Raw genomic sequence first — 21,926 nt, 5'->3', positions numbered from 1 at the left:
CTTCATCTTCTCCAGAACATATTCCATTTTCTAGCCAAAGTAGTGTGCAAATCTGCGTCAATAGTTACTTAGACTTTCAGAATTCAAAATAGTTACCATGTCTTAAAAAAAAAAACTCTTTAAAACCTGGTCCTTCAACCTCTCCTGATGTATCTCCCCTTCACTCCTGATGCTTCGGCCAACATTGTGCGACTTCAAGGTCCTTGTACTTCTCTGAATCTTTCTCTTTGGATTTTCAAGCATCCTGTTCCTTTCCCTGAGACCCCATGCTCTGCTGGCAGTGCTGCTCTGCAACCTGCCGATTGACTTTCATTTTTCAGGTGACACCATTTCTTTTAAAGAGGACTTACCTGACCTCCTCAATTTAAGCCAGGATGTTCTGATGTGGGATAATCTCACTAAATAAGATCTGTACAATGTTTATCAAAATGCTCAATACATTTTAATATATTTGTTTTTCCTGCTAAATTGTAAACTCATGAAGGTAAGAACCATGTGTATCTTGTTTGAAAGTGTATTCTCAGAAACTGACACAATACTAGTTATAAAATCAGTATTCAATATATTTCCATTGAAAGAGGAATGAATGAATGAATGAATGAATGTATTTGGGTATTCAAAATTCTGGCCTAAGAAAATCCAAGGTAAAGAAAAAAATTAGAAAAATTTCATTGCCAGTTATACATTAAAGCAAAAAAAAGAAAAAAAAGTAAACTACGTAAAGCACAAAATTCAAAGAATAGTTAAGTATATGAGAGCAGAGGCTGGCAAACTTTTTCTGTAAATGGTTAGATACTAAATATTTTAGGAGCTTTGGTCTATATAGTCGCTGTCACAACTTCTCCACTCTTCTATTGTAGCATAAAAGCAGCCATACGCAATATGTAAACAAATAAGAGTGGCTGTGTTCCAATAAAACTTTACTTACAAAAACCAATAGTAGGCTAGATTTGGCCCATGGTCATAGTTCTCTGACTCTTTAATTAAAGTATAACCATGTGAAGGTACATTTGGCAATCTTTAAGAATATTTACAATGTGTATTCAATAACATTCTGGGATCATAATGTCAAGAAAAATGAGGCTTTGAAAACTGTAAACAGAGAGTTACATTAATATGGTTTAAATATTTGCATGGAAAAAAGCCTGAAAATAAATAAGCCAAATGTTAAAAGCAGTTACCCGTAGGTCACAGATGTATGTATGGAAAACTGTTTTCTCTTTGCGCTTTTCTGAGTATTTTTAAACATTAACCATTTCTTTCACATTTATAAATAAATATGTAATGCATCATTTTAATAATTAGGAAAAATAAGCATTAAATATATTTAAATATAAAAAATTTACCCGTAAATAATTAGAAGGAAATATAGGGAGGATATTTATCTGATCTCTTGATAAAGGGAGATTTCTATGCTCAAAATTTATGAAACATATTTCAAAGACAAAAATTTTTTGAAATGTGAAATTTTATAAAAATAAATATTTAAAGGTCCAAAAACAAACTAGAAAGTTTCGTGCAGAAAATATGACATGAAGCATTAATCTCTTTCAATATTAACAACTTATAGATAATAACAAGAAAATTTTTAGTGTTCCAAATGATCAAAGGATAAATGCCAAGGAGACAATTCATGAAATTACATACATCTCAGAAATGTATGGAAACATATAAATTCTAATTCAAAAGAAGGCAGCCAAATTAGACATCAGGTCAAATGGCCCCCTAGTTACAAAAATCCACTGTAAAAACAATCCTAATCCATATAGTTGTGAAAAAAAAAAAGTACAAGCAGTGTTATAGGTTGAATTATGTTCTCCCAAAATATATTGTGAAGTTCTATCCCCCAATACCTTAAAATGTGACCGTATTTGGAAATAGGGTCTTTGTACATATAATTAATTAACATATCTTACTGGAATAGGGTGGACCCTTAATCTAATGTGACTGGTGTTCTTATAAGAGCAGAGAGACACAGGAAGACTGCGATACCAAAATAAAGAGATACACAGAGAAAAGTCAGCCATGTGAAGACGGAGGCAGAGATGAGAATTATATTACCACAAGCCAAAGAATGCCTGGAGCCACAGGAAGCTAGGAAGAGACCAGGAAGATCCTCCGCTGGAGGCTTCAGAGGGAGCATTGTGCTGCCAACACCTTGATTTCGGACTTCTGGCCTTCACAATTGTGGGAGAATAAATTTCTGTCCTTTTAAGTCCCCTGTTTTGTGATACTTTGTTATGGCAGCTCTAGAAAACTAATACAGGCAGTAAATAACAGAATGAAGAGTGCCAAAACAACCACCGAAAATTGTCCTCCAGTGACTTTCTACTCTCCCGAGCATAAAATCCATCCTTCTTAACAAAGTCCTCAAGATTCTGCCTGATGTGGCCACTGCCTACCACCCAATGTTATCTTCCAAACTTCTCTGCCACACCCACTGTGCTCCATCCACACTGTTCTTCCTTGGGTTCCCTGAATACACCAATCTCGTAGGTGTCTCAGGGCTTTGCACACAGGATTCCCATTGCCTAGAACAGTCTTCCCTCCACCTTCTTTCTGCCTGGCTCCTTCTCAGACTTCTGGTCTCACCACAAATATTACTGTCTCAAGACACTGCCTTTGACCATCCCCTCTAAGTTACCATCCCCTGATATCCTCTATTATGGTGTTTGGTTTATAAAATAGAGAATATAAGTGTTGGGATAAGTCTAACTTAGATAGGCTAGTCAGAGATAGCCTCTTGAGAAAGTGACATGTTGGCCCCCTGAACGAGAAAAAACATTTTTATCATGACATTAAGTACTATTGCAAAGATAGTTTAGTGGTTACCAGAGAGTAAGGGAGGACGAGGGGTAGATGAGGGTTAAAGGGATCAAACATATGGTGATGGAAGGAGAACTGACTCTGGGTGGTGATATATTGATGATGTATTACAGAATTGTACACCTGAAACCTATATAACTTTACTAACAATTGTCACTCCGATAAACTTTAATTTAAAAAAATACTATTGCAAAGAAGCATAAATTGAAAGAAATCTTTCAGGTCTCACTCTTCTTGCTTTTGAAAATTACTATGAAGGGGAGGCTGGATGACTCAGTTCAGAGGACAAGCTCGGAACAGCAGGGTTGCCAATTCAATTCCCACATGGGCCAGCGGGCTGCGCCCTTCACAACTAGATTGAAAATGAGCTGCCTCTGAGCTTCCGAAGGGGCAGCCAATGGCTCAGTTCGTTACAGTGTGAGCTCTCAACAAGGCTGTCGGTTCAATTCCCACATGGGATGGTGGGCTGCACCCCCTGCAACTAAGATTGAAAACAGCAAATGTACTTGGAGCTGAGCTGCAGCCTCCACAACTAGATTGAAGGACAATGACTTGGAGCTGATGAGACCTGGAGAAACATACTGTTCCCCAATATCCCCCCCCCAAAAAAAAAAAAAAAAGAAAAAGAAAATTACTGTGAAGCTATCGGAATTAAAACAGTGTGGTACTGGCGTATAGACCAAATAAAGAGAAACATACAGACCAATAGAAGAGAGTCCAGCAGTCAACCTAGTATATATGATCAAATGATTTTCTACAAGGATGTCAAGACCACTCAGCAGGGTAAGGACAGTTTTTTCAACAAATGGTGTTGGGAAAACTATATACCTACATACAAAAAAAAAAAAAAAAAAATTAAGTTGGACCCTACCTTACTCCATATACAAAACTCAAAATGGATCAAAAAGCTAATCATACAAGAGCTAAAACTATAAAAAATAGATAAAAACATAAGGGAAAAACTTTATGACATAGCACAGGCAACAAAACAAGTAGTTAAATTGGACTTCATCAAAATTAAAAACTTTTGTGCATAAGGGGAGACTATCAACAGTGAAAGGCAACCCATGAAATAGGAGAAAATATTTGCAAATCACATATCTGATAAAAGGTTAATATTCAAAATATATAAGGAACTCCTACAAATCAACAACAGAAAACAAACTTGATTAAAAATGGTCAAAGGGCTTAAATAGACATTTCTCCAAAGAAAATATATAGATGACCAATAAGCACATGAAAAAATGCACATCATCCATCATTGGGGAAATGCAAATAACCACAAAGAAATATCAACTCACATTCAATAGGATGACTGTTGCATAGATAGACAGACAGACAGACAGACAGACAGATAGAGAGATAGAGAGAGAGAGACTCATAAGAGTCGACAAGAATGGAACCCCTGTGCATTGCTGTGGTAATGTAAAATGGTACAGCCACTACAGAAAACAGTATGATAGTTCCTTAAAAAATGAAACATAGAGTTGCCATATGATCCACCAATTTCACTTTTGGGGAAGGAATTGAAAGCAAGGACTTGAACTGATTATTTGTATGCCAACATTCACGATAGCCAAAAGACAGAAACAACCTAAATCACCATCAGTAGCTAAATGAATAAACAAAATGTGGTACATACATACCGTGGAATATGATTATTATTCAACCCTAAAAAAGAAGGAAGTTCTTGCACATGCTACAACATGGATGAACGTTGAGCTCATTCTGCTAAGTGAAATACGCCAGTCATAAAAAGACAAATATTATATGATTCTACTATATGAAGTACATAGAGCAGTCAAATTTACAGAGACAGAAAGTAGAATGGTGCTTGCCAGGGTCTGGGGAAGGAGCAAATGGGGACTTGTTATTTAATGGATATAGATTTCAGTTTGGAAAGATGAGAAAGTTGTGTAGATTAATGGTGGTGATGGTTCCACAAGAATGTAAGGTAGAGAGGCTAATTTCAAAGATGGAGTTATTGAAGAATTTTGTACTAAAATTGCTCTTATACATTCAATAAGGAAGAAGATTTTGCAGAATGGCTAAATTTGTGTGACCATAAGAGTATAACTAGAGGGCTAATAAATATACTCTTTTAACTGTCAGGCTGGTAGCAACATGACCACTTAAGCAGTAAAACATGCTTATTTTAGAAAATTTTATCTGTCCACTTAGACCGGTCTTGTGTAATTCACCTCCATAAATACTGTGAACTCGTTGCCATGCTGCCAGCGTTTCCAATGTTTCGGCTGGCTCTCCCCCAAACACTGTTTGTATTGAAGAGATTCAAGTTGGTTTTGTCCTATCTGTTCCAAACACAATGTAAAACTTCATTTCTTCCACAAAAATTACTAGTAATAACCCCCCAAAATGTCTATTTTTGTAGATCTACTTTATTTTTTAACTCAATTGAAAGTGTTAGCGCTACTAACCACATGGTTCTAATTCACCACCCAGACCATGGTTTAAGCAATTCTCCGAGTATCAATAGAGTTACTGTGTTTATACTTTCTGCTTCACTTGCCCACTCTACCAAGGCTAAGATTACTAGCTCCCTAATTCAGAAATTCTCTTATTCTGCTCCAGAGCTTAAGGAACCTTCCATGGTTATTCCCTCCACTTCAAAATGCTTGTTCTATTACAGTATATATTTTCATCCTGTTGTCTTTGACTAGAGTTTTTGTCCAGACCCACAGAATGATATGGTTCTGTGGCTTTGGCTTATGTTCTGACCCCTATGTGCTGTCTCTTAGTTCTCTCTCCTTCCACTGTATATTCCATTCATTCTAGGACCATGGAGGACAGAGAAGGCATTTTGCCCAATCCTACTAGCTCCTGCCCCATGCCCCCAGTGTCACTGGGAGCGATTTCAATGAATGTGAGATCCCTCTCACGAAGGGAGAACACAAGAGGTTATTTCAATCTAGGGCTCAATGCTAAACGAAAACAAACAAAAATACTTGAGAAGAGAATCCAGTTGACTTGGCATATTATTGTGAGTGGCTTCAATAATTCTAAATAACATTACAAGATGACCTATGTTTGTCTTAAAACATAAAACGTAATCAGGGTGCTACATAGAATGCTGTGTAGAGCTCTCGTTTCTGAACACTGCTTCATCAGTGGCAACCCAACAGTGTTACTGAAATTAGTATGTTTTGGTGGTGCTCACCATTGCATTAGTGGAGGGGTCAGTGAAACAGCTTTTACAATCATCATTTTGGCTTAAGTAAAATAAGGCCAGCTTTTTTGCTTTTCATGTTCAAATGCTATAAATTCTCACACATAAAACTAGTGACTATCAACAGTCTTTATCAGAGTGCTTTCAAGGGTGTCACACATTTACCTACTGCTTCTCAGGCAAAGCATGCGAAGATAAGAATTTATTTACTGACTGATTCTATTATATTTTTTATAACTTCAGAGAAAGATCATTTCAGAAATGCAGACTTAACTAAAGATAGAACTGTAGAATAAGAAATGTAGAGTTCATCCTGGAAAAAAAAAATGATTTTAGAGCATTTTTAAGCTCTTCATGTCCCTAAATGCTATGTCACAGAATCATCTTGTGGACACAAGGTATTAAGAATGCATGAAAACATTGGTGAGCAATTTAAAAATTACATACTCACTGCTTAAGATTTTTTTTTTTACCTTACTTCTTAAATGTGGCTGGTATTTACACTTCTACTAAAATGCAAACATTATGGATTTCCTAAATTGTTCTCTTTCTCCCAAAGAATATATAAGCTTTGTAGCAAGCCATCTCTAAGTTTTTCCATCTGGTTTCTTCAAATGGCAATGCCTTCTTTAAGACTCTGCAACAGACGTGTAAGTGCGCCAGAAGAGACAGCTGAGGCTGGCCAGAAGCATCCTGGTCCACAGGCTAGTGTTGCAGGAATTACCCATATGCATTCATTTGATGCTGCTGACTAGTCAAAATACACTGAGTATCAGTGAAGATTTTTCTAGGGTACAAAAATCACTTGGAAGAGGTTGGTTTTTTATTGTTGGTTCAATAATTAATTTTTTAAGTCTTCATTCAATTTATTTATACAACAAAAGAATTATTTTTAAAAAAAGTTTATCCATTTCACCTACCCTCCTACCCCCTGCCTCCAGCAACCACCAATTTGTTCTCTGAGCTTTAAAAAAAAAAAAAAAATTATATAAGAGAGATCATATATTTTTCTTTCACTTTCTGACTTATTTCACTTCCCGTAATTCCATCAAGATCTATCTGTATTGTTGCAAATGGCAAGATTTCATTATTTTTTAATGGCTGAATAATATTCCACTTTGTAAATACATACATATATATATATCACAGAAATTGTGATATACATACATATATATATATATATATATATATATATATATATATATATGTATATCACAATTTCTTTATCCATTCAATCATCAGTGGACACTTTGGGTGTTCCCATACCTTGGGTACTGTAAATAATGCTGCAATGAATATGAGGTTGCATATATCTTGTTGAGTTAATTACAGCAGGTCCTCAAATAACATTGTTTCATTCAATGCTGTCTCCTTATTACATTGATGAGGAAAAAAAAAATTGATTCCTGGCTGGGGCCACTGTCTGTGTAGAGTTTGCATGTTCTCCACACACCAGTGTGGGTTTTCTCTAGATGCTCCAGTTTCCTCCCACATTACAAAGGTGTACATGTGAGGTGAATTGGCGTGTCTAAATTGTTCCAATATGAGTGTGTGTGTGTGTGTGTAAGTGCCCCTGAGATGGAAGGGCAGCCTGTCCAGAATGGGTTCCTGCCTGGCACCCTGAGCTGCTGGGATAGGCTTCCAGCCACCCTCAACTCTGAACCGGAATAAGCAGGTTGGAAAAGAAGTCTTACTTGTTTTTATTACTCTTTCTTAATTGTATGTATAGCTCATATTTATTTCAATGTTTAATATAAGAAGTGGTTTAAGTCTTTATTTAGAAGTTTGGCGATGTTTTTGTGACCAGAAATATGCCATAGGAACTTAACTTTTGTTTATATCAATTAGCCTATGATGAAATTGATTTCATTATAAGTTGTTTTGCTTAAACTCGCAGTTTCCAAGAACCTATCAACAACATTAAATAAGGGCTTGCTGTAGTGTTTTCATTTTCTTCGGGTAAATACCCAGAAGTGAAATTACCTGAGCATATGGTAGCTTTATTTTTAAATTTTTGAGGAAACTCCATACTATTTTCCATAGTGGATGTACCAATTTAATTCCAACCAACAGTGCATGAAGATTCCCTTTTCCACATATCCTCCCCAGCCCTTGTTGTTTTTTATCTTTTTGATAATAGCCATTCTAACAAGTGTGAGGTGATAGCTCATTGAGGTTTTGATTTGCATTTCCTTGACGAATACTGATGTTGAGCAAAATAATTAATTTTGATTAAGGCAAGTATGTAATACCCACACAGAAGGTCACAGAACTAAATGCACATAAGTCTACCTTTATGAAACAGCAACGAGATGACATCAGAGACATTTTCAATGGAATAAGTGCAAAGGCCACTCATTTACTCAGTCAGTATTCATTCAATCTGAGAACCACATAACCTTATTCTTGTATTCATTTATTCAATCTTAATGCTACAGTAAACAGACAACACCTGGCAGGAAGACAGAAGAAAAGAAGATATAATAGCAACTTGTGAAAGCAGTAAGGTTTTGGCCACAGAAGCTTCTGGACCAGGGCAACCCAAGCAGCCAGCTGATGGATATGCATTAGATCCGATCATGAGGAACTAAGAGACAGGTTTTGTGACAAATGAGGGAGTAGTTCTATCGGAAAAGATCAGAGAGAAGTTTTCTTCTCTAACACTATTGGCTCTGGGGAAAGAGAAAAAAATATACGTTGGGTTAAGGTGCCAATTGCCACTCCTGAAGAGAAGTCAGATTGCTTCACTCAAAGGACTCTTGAGGAAGCAGAGAGAGTGGGACCAAGAAGTAGCACCCACCCCAAAGTTTGTGTGAAGGCCCAGAGAAGGTCACTACATCAGTTGTTTAGAAGTGAATGGGAGCTTGAAGGCCAGGTGGACCACAAATGCTCTGCCCACACGCAGTGGCCAGAGTCACTGTGGTTCTCTTCTTATGGGTCTCACTAGTCATCCTCCATTTTACTTTTAGTTATTTTTATATGTAGTTCTCCAGGATGCCCATGTTCTCTGGATCTCCAGTACAGCCCCCTCCTCTTCTTAGTCTTTACACTCACCATAATGGTTTCAAACAATTGGCAGATTCTGGTGATTCCCAAATGACTGTACAGAGTCCAGTTTCTGTATCCAATTGTTAACTGCACTCCTGATACTCCACAGATGCCTCAAACCATCATGTACAGCTGATCTCCCCACCTCCCTCACCACGTAATTCTCAGCTTACTGAATTATGGATCTCGGTGATGATCTAACACATCATCTGGGACAACTCGGCATTCGATACCAATCAATGAATCAATGAATCAATGAATCTACCATAATCATAAACCAATAAGAATAGGGAATGAATATAACAGGACAATAAACTGAAGGATGGAAACTAAATGATACTACAGTAATAATAATAGCTAACATGTAACAAGTTCTTCCTGTGTCCCAAGCACTTTTCTAAATGCTCTACCTGCATTTACTCATTCAATCTTTGCGCTTATTGAATGTTTCCTGTGTTAGGGTGTGTCTCATACACATATGCATTTAGAAATGATGGCGCATACAATTCTATTAATTTAATTCACAAAATGCCTATAGAGTGGACATTATCCTCACTTTCCTTTTAAGGATATGGGAGCAATAAGCATAATAGCTGGCATTTATGCTAAGTTCCATGCTAAGTGATTTAAAGAATGTAGGTATCAGCCACTTTACTAACATGGAAACTAAGGCCCAGGTCAGAAAATTACTAAGTAACAGGATTGAGATTTGAACCCAGCACTAGGCAAATTCAACATTCTTTCCACTGCAAATAAAAAGGTTAACTTATTTTTATCTTTTTGTTGTCGTTTCTTATTAAGGTAGGGGAAAAGGCAACAAACTTCAGAAACATTTTCATGAAAATGCAATTAGTCACAAACTTCTAGTGATTAAGTTGCATTTATGTTAAATATTAAGTGGAAAAAAATCTATTTTTGGTGTCAAATAAATGAGGTGTTACTCACTATCCATAATAACCCTATTGCCCAATGCTCATTAAACTTCGATTATAATCACTTAATAACTGTGTAATCTTTGGTACATAATGCCTCTGTTTCTTCAGCTGTAAAATGAGAATATATATATATATATATATATATATATATATATATATATATCTGTAGCATTGGGTCTAAATAAAGCAATAGATTTAAAACATTTAAAAGAGCTCTGGCACATGAGCTCAATAAATTTTATATATTATTGTTGTTGCTATCACAGCTACAATAATACCTTTCAAATAACCAATATGAATCAGGACATTGAAGAGTAATTTCTTAAACAGTGTAATACAATCCAACATTATTAAATAGTTGTATTCCTACAAAACTACGTACAATTCAAATATTTAATAAAATAAATAGCATTTCTTAAAACAAAGTTCACTGATAGATTGTTTTTCACTGTAACCATTTCCTTTTATCATTTTTTTTAATAAAAATTTTAAAAGGTAAGGGAGAGGTTGAGAAACCTGCATCTTTATATGTTAACATTTCTGTATGTAAATTATATAAATATGTATATATCTGTACATCTATATCTGTCTATATACACACTCACACACATACATATGGGGGGGGGGTGCCAAAAAATGTATACACGTAGACATTTTGGTCAATGTTGCTCAAGCAGTAGTTTGCCATAATCAGAATTGTCCTGACACTGATGGTAACCACTCTGAGCACCTCTTGTCACTGCAGAAGTCAAACATGACTTGTATTCATATTTTGTTATCGGCATATATTTAGCATTACAATTTTAATACAGTTTTCCTTTCTTAAAATGTGTATACTTTTTTTTGGCACCCTCTGTATTTAATACACGGAAATTTACTTAATATACAAGCAATTTAAAGTAATTTAAATGTTTAGTAAAATGATGCAATTGATTTGGCAATTGGAAAGAGTTAAGCTTGCTTACAATGAATGCGTGAGCCTTACTCCAGGGAGTGCCTTGGACATCTCTACACGGTCTCAGTATTTATTTTTATCCTTGGAACACCTTCAGGGAATGTCACGTTGTTTCCAGGTTAGTGGCAGGGTCCTGCTAATTTACAATCTGCCACTTCTTTCTCAGCCTACCTTTGGCCAAGGTTTTTGTGCTTTCATCCGTCCTCTGATTTGAAACTAGGAGCCTGGGTGGAGAGAGCATTACCCTAAATTGCCTACATTTGTTTCTGTGCCTTCTCTATCATTTCCACATCAGCACTTTGTTTCTCACCAGGCATCTGGTAGCTCAGATTCTTTTTTTAAGTTACTTTTAGTACCTCATGAACCATCCCAATTAAGTTAATTCTGTTGATGATTTCAACAAAGGTACAAAGTAATTAATAATCATTTTGTCAGCACTTTTACATTTAATGGTATGTTTAGGAAGAACAGAAAATAGTCTTATATTTTAGGATATCAAGTGCTAATCCATAGGCATGCAGAAATTATATGCCTCACAGTTTGACACCAAATCTTGTGATTATCTAGCTGCACATTATACTCATGAATTTCAAGCATGAGTGGGCAAAGCCTTCATTAAAAATTATGGACCCACTGTTTAGGGGAAAAATAATGCTAACATCAAACATGAGGCTGGCATTTGGTAAGCTTTCAAAAGCACAGCTCTGCAATTGTTTCAGCCTGATTAACCATTCACACCTTTGCATTTCTCTTAGAAAACTAAAGCATCTGCAGTTTTTGTTTTTGTTTTTCTTTGTAAAGGTTTTTAAAGAGTAAATAATGTGATTGAACATTGCCGGCTGTTGTTTCTAAAGGTAAAGTGAACAAAAGTAGAGTCCAACAAGCTGCCAAATACTGTTTCTCAAAGGGAAGGAAAGGCAAAGGAGGCAGGGATTTTAAGGCAGTAACAGACGCTGCATTGGAAGAGAAGCACTTTGAAGCTCTACAGGTACCAACCTTCCACACAGTGGTTACAATATTTGGTGATTAACAATGATTGCCACTTACTGCCCTCACTGCTGAAATGCTATTCAAGGACCTGCCATGTTTCCCCAAAAATAAGACGGGGTCTTATATAGTAAGGTTTGCTCCAAAAGACGCATTAGGCCTTATGTTCAGGGGATGTCATCCTGAAAAATCATGCTAGGGCTTATTTTCCGGTTAGGTCTTATTTTCGGGGGAATACGGTCTACAATTTCCTCCAATTCTCCCTCCATTAAATATTATCCATTTACCTCCACTCCCCTTCTACACATCCCAATTATCATAGAATTTCCTCCCATCCCTCTTCACACTATCACTAGCCATCACACATGTATCACCCCAGTCACTTAGGCTGTTGGCATCTTGTATGATGCAACCCTTGCTCCCCCTCACCACCTTTCCTCTCCACATGCACATTAGCTACAATCTGTCGGCCAGCTGTACCACAGCAACAATTCCAAAGAGCAGGGCGGACACTGACAGCTATTGACAACATGGTCAATAATTACTTTCCTATTGTGCAGAGTCTCTGTTAATGGACTTTTTCAGGACTTGCTAATTTTTTTTTAAAGTTCCCAAATGCAATTTAATTTTTACAATAGCATTTCTAAAGTTTAGTATTTTCCATCTGATACCCAACATTTAAAACTCAACAATATATGACTAATATTTTTAAGATACCATGGCAACCAAAGATTAAATTTGAATAAAAGAACTCAGCCTCTCTTAAAAATCTTCTTTTAGCTGGAAAGAATACTAATATAATGTCATGTGGAGTCTTGTCAAGTGCATTCAAAAAATGTCAAACTATATTTTTAACCATGGAGTTTGCTTAATCCCTTAAGACATTATCTCGCCTTTATGTTGACAAATGAACAGGACTGAAATATCAGGGATCTGAGCTGCTGTCAAGATCCACTTTGCATCAAAAGTTGTTCTTGGGCAGCTGTTTTCTCAAAACTTCTCAATTAAAATCTACACTCACCTTACCTATGATTCCCTTGAGTCTGCTACCGAATTCCTTTGTTGTTGCACCTTAATTGACTCAAAGCTTTACTTTTTAGACAAGTCAATGCACTGTTGTGGCAACATAACACAGCAGGAAAATCAGATGAGAGGTGCCTGATAATTGTCATTGACTAGGAAAATGTCATCTTTACTCATCTGCTTGCCAAGTTCGTTTCTTGAATGGCATGTTTGGCCCAAACTCTCTCACTTTCCTGTTTTCCTACATATCATCCATTTTAGAAAATATCAAATGAGTATTTTAGCAAAATCTTTAACTTAAAATCTACTAAAATAGCAGGACTAAAAACATGTTAACAAGAAAATTAAGTGAGTGTCTTATTTTTATCTCTAATACTGATACAGGAATTCTAATACTATTTGGAACTCAGAGCCCATCAAGAGGGAAAATTATGAGACAAAGTTTTATGGCAGTTAAAAGTTCAAATTCTCTACTTTGTGTCAAGATTACATTTTAAAGGTCAGCATTTTTCCACATTACTTTTTAGTCACTTATTTTGGTAAACAGGGACCATGATGTATCCCCTTAAGATCATCTTGTCACCTTTTGGAAGGTGAGATATACTTATACCTGAGATATAAGTTCTCCTTAAAGAATATAAACTTTTCATTGTGAATTGCCATCACTAAACATAACTCATAAAATTCAGATCTTAATTCCTATAAGTAGTGGAAATTCTGGCAAATGACATAACATTAACATCAGGTATATTTATACTTCGAGTGGCCTACTTCAAGCTGACCTCATTTAAAACAAAAAACTCTCACTTAAATAGTTTGCTATACAAAATACTGAATATACAATCTTGGTATTAGTTCATGTTTTGCTGAGCTGTGGGAATGACAAAAACAAAAAGATGTGAAAATTAGTAAAATGTCTTCATTCAGAAAATGCAAACGAGGAACTATATTTTAAGATGTTCTCATTTGTGAAACACTGTAATTTTTAAATTAAATAACGCTATTAACAGTCATAATTCCACATCCTTTTTATCTTTTATCTCACAGCAGTTCACAGCCATATTCTCTAATAATTACTAAAAGTAAGCCACCCCCTGGGTGAATGGCAACAATCCTTACTAACATTTAATGAGAGGTAAAGAATCAAATTAAAGCACATGGAGAATTGGGGGAGCAAGTCCTTTGCTGGTGGGAGGGTGAATCAGAAGGAATTTATGTAGATGACACTGTATCAAATAGGCAAAATTATGACATGCTTGTCTCTGTATTATGCACTTGAAGGAGGGGGGGGGGGGTGGAGGGCAGGGATGGCTGCCCTGACTGATATCTACAGATGCAAACTTCTTGCGTAATTTGAGCCAAAGCCCAGGGATAGAGATATGGATCAGCTCTTCAGTAAGGCTGGTATAATTTTAGGGGCATCTGTTGAGTGTATCAAAAGGAAGTCACAATCAGAAGTCCAAATCTCCTTCTAGGCTTACCACTGGAAGCTAGGTAACATTTATTGGGTGGTTACATTGCCCCGTGGCAATGTGTGGGCCCTTGGGGTGTTGCGACTTGATGAGGAAGCCAGCCCTCCTGTCATCCACCTTGGCCTTCATGCCTGCTTCTCTGTTGCATAGTTTCCCGGCACTATACCTGAGGAAACCAAAAGATGCTAACCCTTGGTTTTCCTCCAGCTTTAACACTGATGGTTATGACTCCATAGCTTACATCAAAAAATTCTCAACACCAAACTTCCTGGAATCACCTTACAGAAATGGTCCCGGAAATGTCTTCATATTAGAATCTCTGGAAACCTTTTACAAATTCCAACATCCAGGTCACAATCCAGACAAATTAAAGTATTATGGCTGGGAGTGGGACATAGGAATCAGTTGTCTTTGAACCTCCCCAGGTAATTCCAATCTAAAGACTAATTTGGGAACTACCACCGTATGGAATTCAGGTAAACAGTAATTGGAGCAATCAACTAAACAATAAGCTTGGTTCCTTGTATCTATATAGAAATCTCCTAAAAGCTTCATAGATTCTCATATCTTCATGATATTTGTATTCATTGAAGATTTCCACAATGAATATTTGCTAAGTACCCATTTACGCACCATTTCCTTATGAAAAACCAAAGCTAGTCAGCCAGTAAACACATATAGCATGAGGTTTACATCTATGTGCACCCATGCTGGTAAAGGCTAACCTGACCACAAAAAAAAAGCATTTCATTAACACTTCAGAAAGTGTTATTATGTTTTTTGCTCTCTTGAGCCTTAAATGTTTGGGTGGAATGAGTGCTAAGTGGTACAAGGATTCTGGTTGTTTTTATCAGCTGTGATTTGAGTGTAGGGAGTTATTATCTCCCCTGCATTTTAGTGTTCATAACAAAACAGAGAGAACCAACCCTTTAGAGAGTGGATAAGTTTACGAGGTGATAGAGATGTTCCAGAATGGCACTTGCCCAAAATTCGCTCCTCACGCTGCCCTTTCAACATTCCTGTCATGTCGGTTTCCGGCTTTAACGCCCCATTTATAAAGCACAAAATAGATGACTAGTGTGCAGAATTTGTGCCCAAGTTGTATCTTAACTTCACATTCCTGATAGTTTTGTACTAAACTGAATTTTGACGTCTCTTTGTAGGGAATATGCTCTCTGGTTCAGCACAGCTCCCTCCTCCCCACCCTCATTCACACCCTATTATCTCATACCAGATGTTTCATTCTTTTACTAGATAGCCCTGACCCTCAGGGCATTTGAATTTGCAACTCCAGTATTTATTACTTATGCAAGTTTAACACAGAAAGCCACTGTCATTCATTAAAACCCCATTGCAAATTGATGAGTTAGGAATGGAAAGAAGGTTGGGAAGATATGAATAGACCAAAAGACAGAAGTTGTAGGACACCATTGTGGAAGGGCTGGCTGGGGCAGGGCCCTTAAGGAGATTCCTTTAGTAAGAAGTTAACTTTAAATGCAATGATAGTATAATTCCATTTTTACCATATTTAATATATTTTAATGTTTACTCCCTCATTTGTTATTATTCGGTATTTATTAAGTGAATAGATTGATGAATAAGAGAACAAGACCTTCAGAAGGCTGTTGGACTACTAAAGGTCTGTAAGTTTGCAGCATCAAAATTTGATAAAATATTTAAAAATGATGCATAGAGACAACAAATTTGATGAGTTTTGTCATGTAAAAATATCTGTGGGGAAAAAAGGTAATTTGAATGAAGGCAAAAAGATATCTGAAAAAATATTTGGGCAAAAATAGTAGGAAAAACAAAGTTGTACAATCCTCCATTTATTATAGTAGAATATGCTCTGAGCTTCTCAGGTCCTTTAACACTAGAGAATATATTTTCTCAAAAATATTATGATCTATAGGGACAGTCAATTGGAAGTAGCAACAGTTTCAGTGTCAAGACACCAATTACATTACCTTAGATACTTACAGGGCTAACTAAGTAGTGTATGTGAATAGAAACCAAGAATAATTAATCTTCTTGTTATTGTAAGTGTTCATATAATCAAAATAAAGGATTTGTAAAGATGCATTTGTTTTAATACACAGGGATATGTTATTTTTGTATATTGAAAACAGTCATTTTTTAAATAGTCTTTGAAAAGACATTTTATATTTCTACCGATATAGTAAAACCAGTTTGTTCATCAATAAAGAAGTATTTCAACCATGATATAATTTTAATTATACTTTGTCCCTTTTAATAGTCAAAAGAATTGTAGAATAAGCTTGTATAATAAACTATAAGGTCACCATATAAATAAATATTCATTCAATGAAGGAATACTGAGTCTAGATATCTAGCATTTGGTTAGGCAGAAAATTGGTTCATTTTGCTAATGTTTCATTGAGGCAAAATAAAATGCTTTTTTTTTTTTTTCATGTCAGATGGGTAATGTGTCAGTGTCGTAAAGAGGTTTGCAGGAGGCACATCTTACACAACAGCATAAATACCCAATCACCACCCTTATGGACTACAAAATGATCAAATGCATTGTTTTGTTTTGTTTTTAATCTGCACTTAGATTTGTCAAAAATCTTCCCTTGATTCTATCACCTGAAGTTGAAATTGAAAACACCAAATAGAAATTGGGATAATTGTAACATAAGTCAGGGAAAAAAAGGACTCAGATCTTGAAAATTATTAGTTTTCATTTTTCTTCAATAGCTACAGGCTCACAGTATCTTTTATGATGTATTTTAAAACCTTTATGAGAGGTGCTATTCTTTTCAATGAAAACAGATGGCTTCTCTCCAGGTTTCCTGTTTCATCTCAAGAACTTTACTCATTTAGACATTACTTCTCACATGTTCTCTGCTTACTAATCAAGAACAATTCGGAATTCTTAAGTTTCCATATTTAGGGTCCTAAGTGAGACCTGTTCTACAGCACTGAAGAAACTACTGATGTTGACCTCATCTTCTGTTGTATTTGATACTTTGGAAATGTCAAAGGTATTTATTTGATATTATACTTAACTAGTAAGTTTCAATACTATTGTATGCTTAATTGACTCCTCTGTGCAATACGCATATAAAGTTCATAAACCTACTTCAGATGTTTCATTGAGCAACTTGGTAGACTAGTGAAGGATACGGGAGTCAGGCCCAGGTCTGGGATAAACCTCAACATATTTTGTCAGCAAGAGCTAAGGGAAGGTCTTTATTTCCCAATCAGCTTTCAGATATATAAGAACAGAAAAGAATATGTGCCAAACAGTATTTTACTTAACCATTCATTATCAAAACATTTCCTCTGTTCACTCAAATAACTCAATATCTGGAAACGTGACATAATAGCTTTTATAAAGCAACACCAAAACGTAAGTATTATACTAGTCACTTCATTGCTATAAGTTGTTGTTGTGTTGGTTTTTTTTTTAAATGTTTATAGAACATTTAACTGCAGCATATAACTGTGAATATAAAACACTTCAGTCTTCTGAAAATCCTTGGGGCAAACAATTGCTAAAGGATAGCAATTTAATATAAACAAAACAGTGCTTAAATAACCAGATATTGCAGTATCTATCTTAATTATAGTACAATATAAAGCTATTATTTACCTTTTTTCAGTCCCAGAAATAAGATACTTTCGACCACCTATACTTGTCAATAGGGATAAATAGCTGAGTTTTCTAAAGTTTACAAGTAACAGTTTGGCTGAGATGTGATGTTCTATCACTTTACTACCTGAAAAGATACGCACTTCCCTACTCCTAACTAGTAACAAAATTCAACAAATTTTATTGACACAGGCAGGAAAAAGTATCAAACCACTTCTTTGTCTATATTTCATGTCTTATTAAGATCTGTGATTAAATATTCCTAAAACAGTTATTTAGCTTGGCAGAATATAGTAGTTGAAAACTTTAGAAACTAAATTAAAAGATAGACACACAAACACACACACACACACACACACACACACACACACACACACAAATAATGCCCTTAGAAAGAGGCACTAAATAAAAGTTAAAAAAATGGATAAGGGATTAATCTAACTACTTCTAAAATTACTACAAAGAGAAGCACATAGCTTTTTTTGAAGATCTAATCTAAGCTAATATTAATAACCAGCATTCATTCCATTATATTATTGACTTTCAGAGGAAAAAAAATCAAATAGCGATGTTTTCTGCTTGTATTTAAATTTCTTCAGGAAAATAATTGATACATGGTGTTTTAAAGGTGTGGAATATTGTTAGGAAAATTATAAAGAATGGATGGACAAAAAGGACACCTGCTTTGAGGAAGTATAAATTAAGTATTAAAAATAAAGTATAATGGAATATAAAGATGCTAAACCTGAGTTGGGAATGTAAAAGATGAATGGTGAGCATCTCCTACCTCTAGTGAGAATGTCTTTCTTTAAGAGATGTCCTTAGTGGTTTTCATATCTTAATGTAGTTCAATTCAATATACTTTCCTAGATGCGTTTCATACTCTTAGAATAATATATTCAATAAATTTTTAATAAATGAATATAAATTACATATAATACACCTATAACATACTAAGAAATTTCTGATAGACACTTAATTTAGGGGAGTTATAGCAGAGCCAGAATTTATGTTTCTATTCTTAAATACCTACATGCTATACTAAAATCTATTTTACTCAGAAATCCTTTTTTTTTTTTTTAATTTCACATATTCTGTTACTACTTTCAAAATCCAAGGGTCCTGAAAACTACAAGGCTCTTGATCACCATTTGTGATGCTATCTGAAAATTGAAGGTTAGATTCTCTGTCTTATTAATTTTTTAGCAAAAACTTATTATTTTGAAGGAACATGAAACACAATGTTAAAATATTTATAGAGACATTAAAATATTTATACATGTGAAAGCAAAATGACTATATAAGGTTCTAATTTTTCTAATGAATAAAAAGGAAATGTAAAAAATAATTCCTCTATTATGTTCTTTGTTTCTGTCAAATGACCAAATGAACTGGCAATGATTTTTGGCAATTATGGGTGCCATTAAATCTACTATCTTGGGTTTTATCTGTGTGGTCATCAGTGCTGGTACCCCACCCAGATCCTCCTCTCCCCCTGGTGGACTTCATTCCCTAAGAACATAACAACTGCCCAGTGGGTGAGCCAAGGGTAGACTTTCCCTGAGGCCATATGACCACATCTTTGCTTGCCCCCTTCCCTTTTTTCCCCATGCTTCCCTCATCTCCTTTTTCCAGGTTTCCCTGAAGAGCATTTCCTCAATAAATCATGTGCCATCAAAGGCCGGATGCATGCAGGCTCTTTTTTCTAGGGAATATCACTTAACATAAAATATTTATAGAAAGATAGCCTATTACCTAAATAAATTCTTAATACAGTTTCATTTTCACTGTATAAAATAATGAAATGCAACATACACATTTACCAAACATAGGGTTAACTAATGGAGTAGACTGAAATCATGCATTAGCTCTAACGAACAGTCTAGGAAAGAGAGGGGAAAAAGAGAACGACTCAGAGCAATGCTGGGTTCTTGGGTTCAGCTCCACTGGTTAAAAAAGTATCTGATGTGTGCCCTTCCCTTTGTCATACACACTTGTTCAGTGAGTTTACTAACTCTGATCCTTTGTTCCATGTTTCACAGTCTAAATTCCTTTTTATTATGAAGTTTGGTAAAGCTATTATTGCTACTTTATTTTAGATACTAAATCAATTTAATCATGCTTTTTATTCCATCATTTTGAAATATCAGTGGAAGAGAAATAATTAGAAAACTGGCATTAATCATAATATAAATTGTCAAGCTCAATTCCAGAGAGAATAACAAGCTAGATGTGATGTCAGTTATAGTCCAGTTTATTGTTCATTGACAAACAGCATTTGAGAATAGTCCACAAAATAGTGACATGTATATAATAGAAAAATTTGAACTAAATAAACTATTATTAATTTGGTGAAATGAAAAATAACACAGATAATCACACCCCTTCCTTAGTAAGTGTGCAATAAGCAAGGGACAATAGAAAAACTCACCAAATTTAGGTTAGTATGTATATATATTACAAAATTTATCTTATATTTTCTATATTTAAGCTAGAAGGCATACGCTACTCTCAAACGCTACAGAAATATTCCCTACCTCTATTCTGTTCTAGATTTGTAAATACATACTAACACAGAAGGAGTATAAATTATTCTCAAGTACATACCGTTCTTTAATTCTGTCTGCCTCTATCCACTGAAGTTTAACCAATTTTCTGTCTTACATAGTAACAGATCTCTGCTTAAGTGGCTGAATGGATATATCTCAACCCAGCTTCCTTCTGTCCCCCAAGCCAAGAGCAGGACTTATGCCAGAGACAGCAGTAATGACCATTCCAGGAACTCTCTGGCAGGATTTGAGAAGCTCAGTCTTTGTTTTACCAAAGACTGTCTTTTATACTCAAATGGTTACATTACCATTTGGGGAGAATGACATCAACCATCTATTACTTCCATTAAAAGGTGTTTACAAGCATGTGTACACCTGGTTATGGAAACAAGCATAGCAGAAACAAGTGCATGGCCTTTTGTAGGGGGGAGATAGGACAATATAGCTCTCCTCAGGTCACCTTTTTAGCATTTTATACTGTTCATTTTACAACTTTAAGTTACAAAATGGAATGAGGGGAAAAAAATGGAACTTAATACTTATGTGCTCTCATGATCTATTCTTTCAAAACATATTTCTTGAGCACCTATTTTATGCCTGGTATTGTGTTGTATAGTAGGAATACAATTGTGAACATAATTGACATTGTGACTTCCCTCAAGAAGTTTATGTAATAGTCAAGTAAGGAGGAGTTTTCACCTTTGCCTCTTAAACACAGTATTTTGAAAAAAATATAATAGCATCATAAATATGTATTATAATCTCTCTCTGAAGAAATAAAAAAAAGTGTGAAAAATAAAAAGGCAAAATTTGGCATTCAAATATTTAGAGAGATAATGTATTTACATATAAAACAGGCACAGTTAAAATAGAAGGGTAAAATACATTTTTTAAAACTATTTTTTCTAAAATTATATGCTTGCTAGAGCTTCACTAGAGAGAAATAATTAAGCAAATATAAAAGTTTCAGTACTTGTTATAATACAACTACAAAGGCTATGTTTTATTAATCTAAAGATATTTCCACATGAAGGTATTGGCTAAGCTTGTCTGGCTCTAATGGAACGCTAAGTTTCAAGAGGAAAAAAAGTGTGTATAAAATCATACACAATTTAAAAAACAAATGGTTACTATAAAAACCTGAAATAAAGGTAAAGCCAACTGGTAAACAACTGAATTGTTTTATGTGTATATGATTCACCTTATGGTATAGGCTTTGCTAGTAGAGGAATGCATATATATAATATACATATATATAATATATATAAAATATGTATACACCCACAGAGATATATACATATATAATATATATTATATTTATAATATAT

The 21,926-nt window shown here is 35.1% G+C and overlaps 1 protein-coding gene and 1 non-coding gene across 4 annotated transcripts in view; both read right to left on the bottom strand.

Moving 5' to 3' along the window:
* Nucleotides 1–21,926, bottom strand: part of TMEM117 (transmembrane protein 117) — a 394,057-nt gene that overhangs the window by 160,371 nt on the left and 211,760 nt on the right. The gene's annotated exons all lie outside the window — the stretch shown is intronic.
* On the bottom strand, nt 16,866–16,969 carry LOC141570308 (small nucleolar RNA U13). Its single transcript, XR_012494312.1, has one exon. It is a non-coding gene; the product is annotated as a small nucleolar RNA U13 (small nucleolar RNA).

This window comes from Rhinolophus sinicus, chromosome 1, assembly GCF_057876585.1.
Source record: "Rhinolophus sinicus isolate RSI-liver-muscle chromosome 1, RSI-T2T, whole genome shotgun sequence".
In the NCBI taxonomy this organism is placed as follows: Eukaryota; Metazoa; Chordata; class Mammalia; order Chiroptera; family Rhinolophidae; genus Rhinolophus; species Rhinolophus sinicus.
The sequence above is the reverse complement of the archived record's forward strand: the minus strand, read 5'-3'. Positions and strand labels throughout refer to the sequence as shown.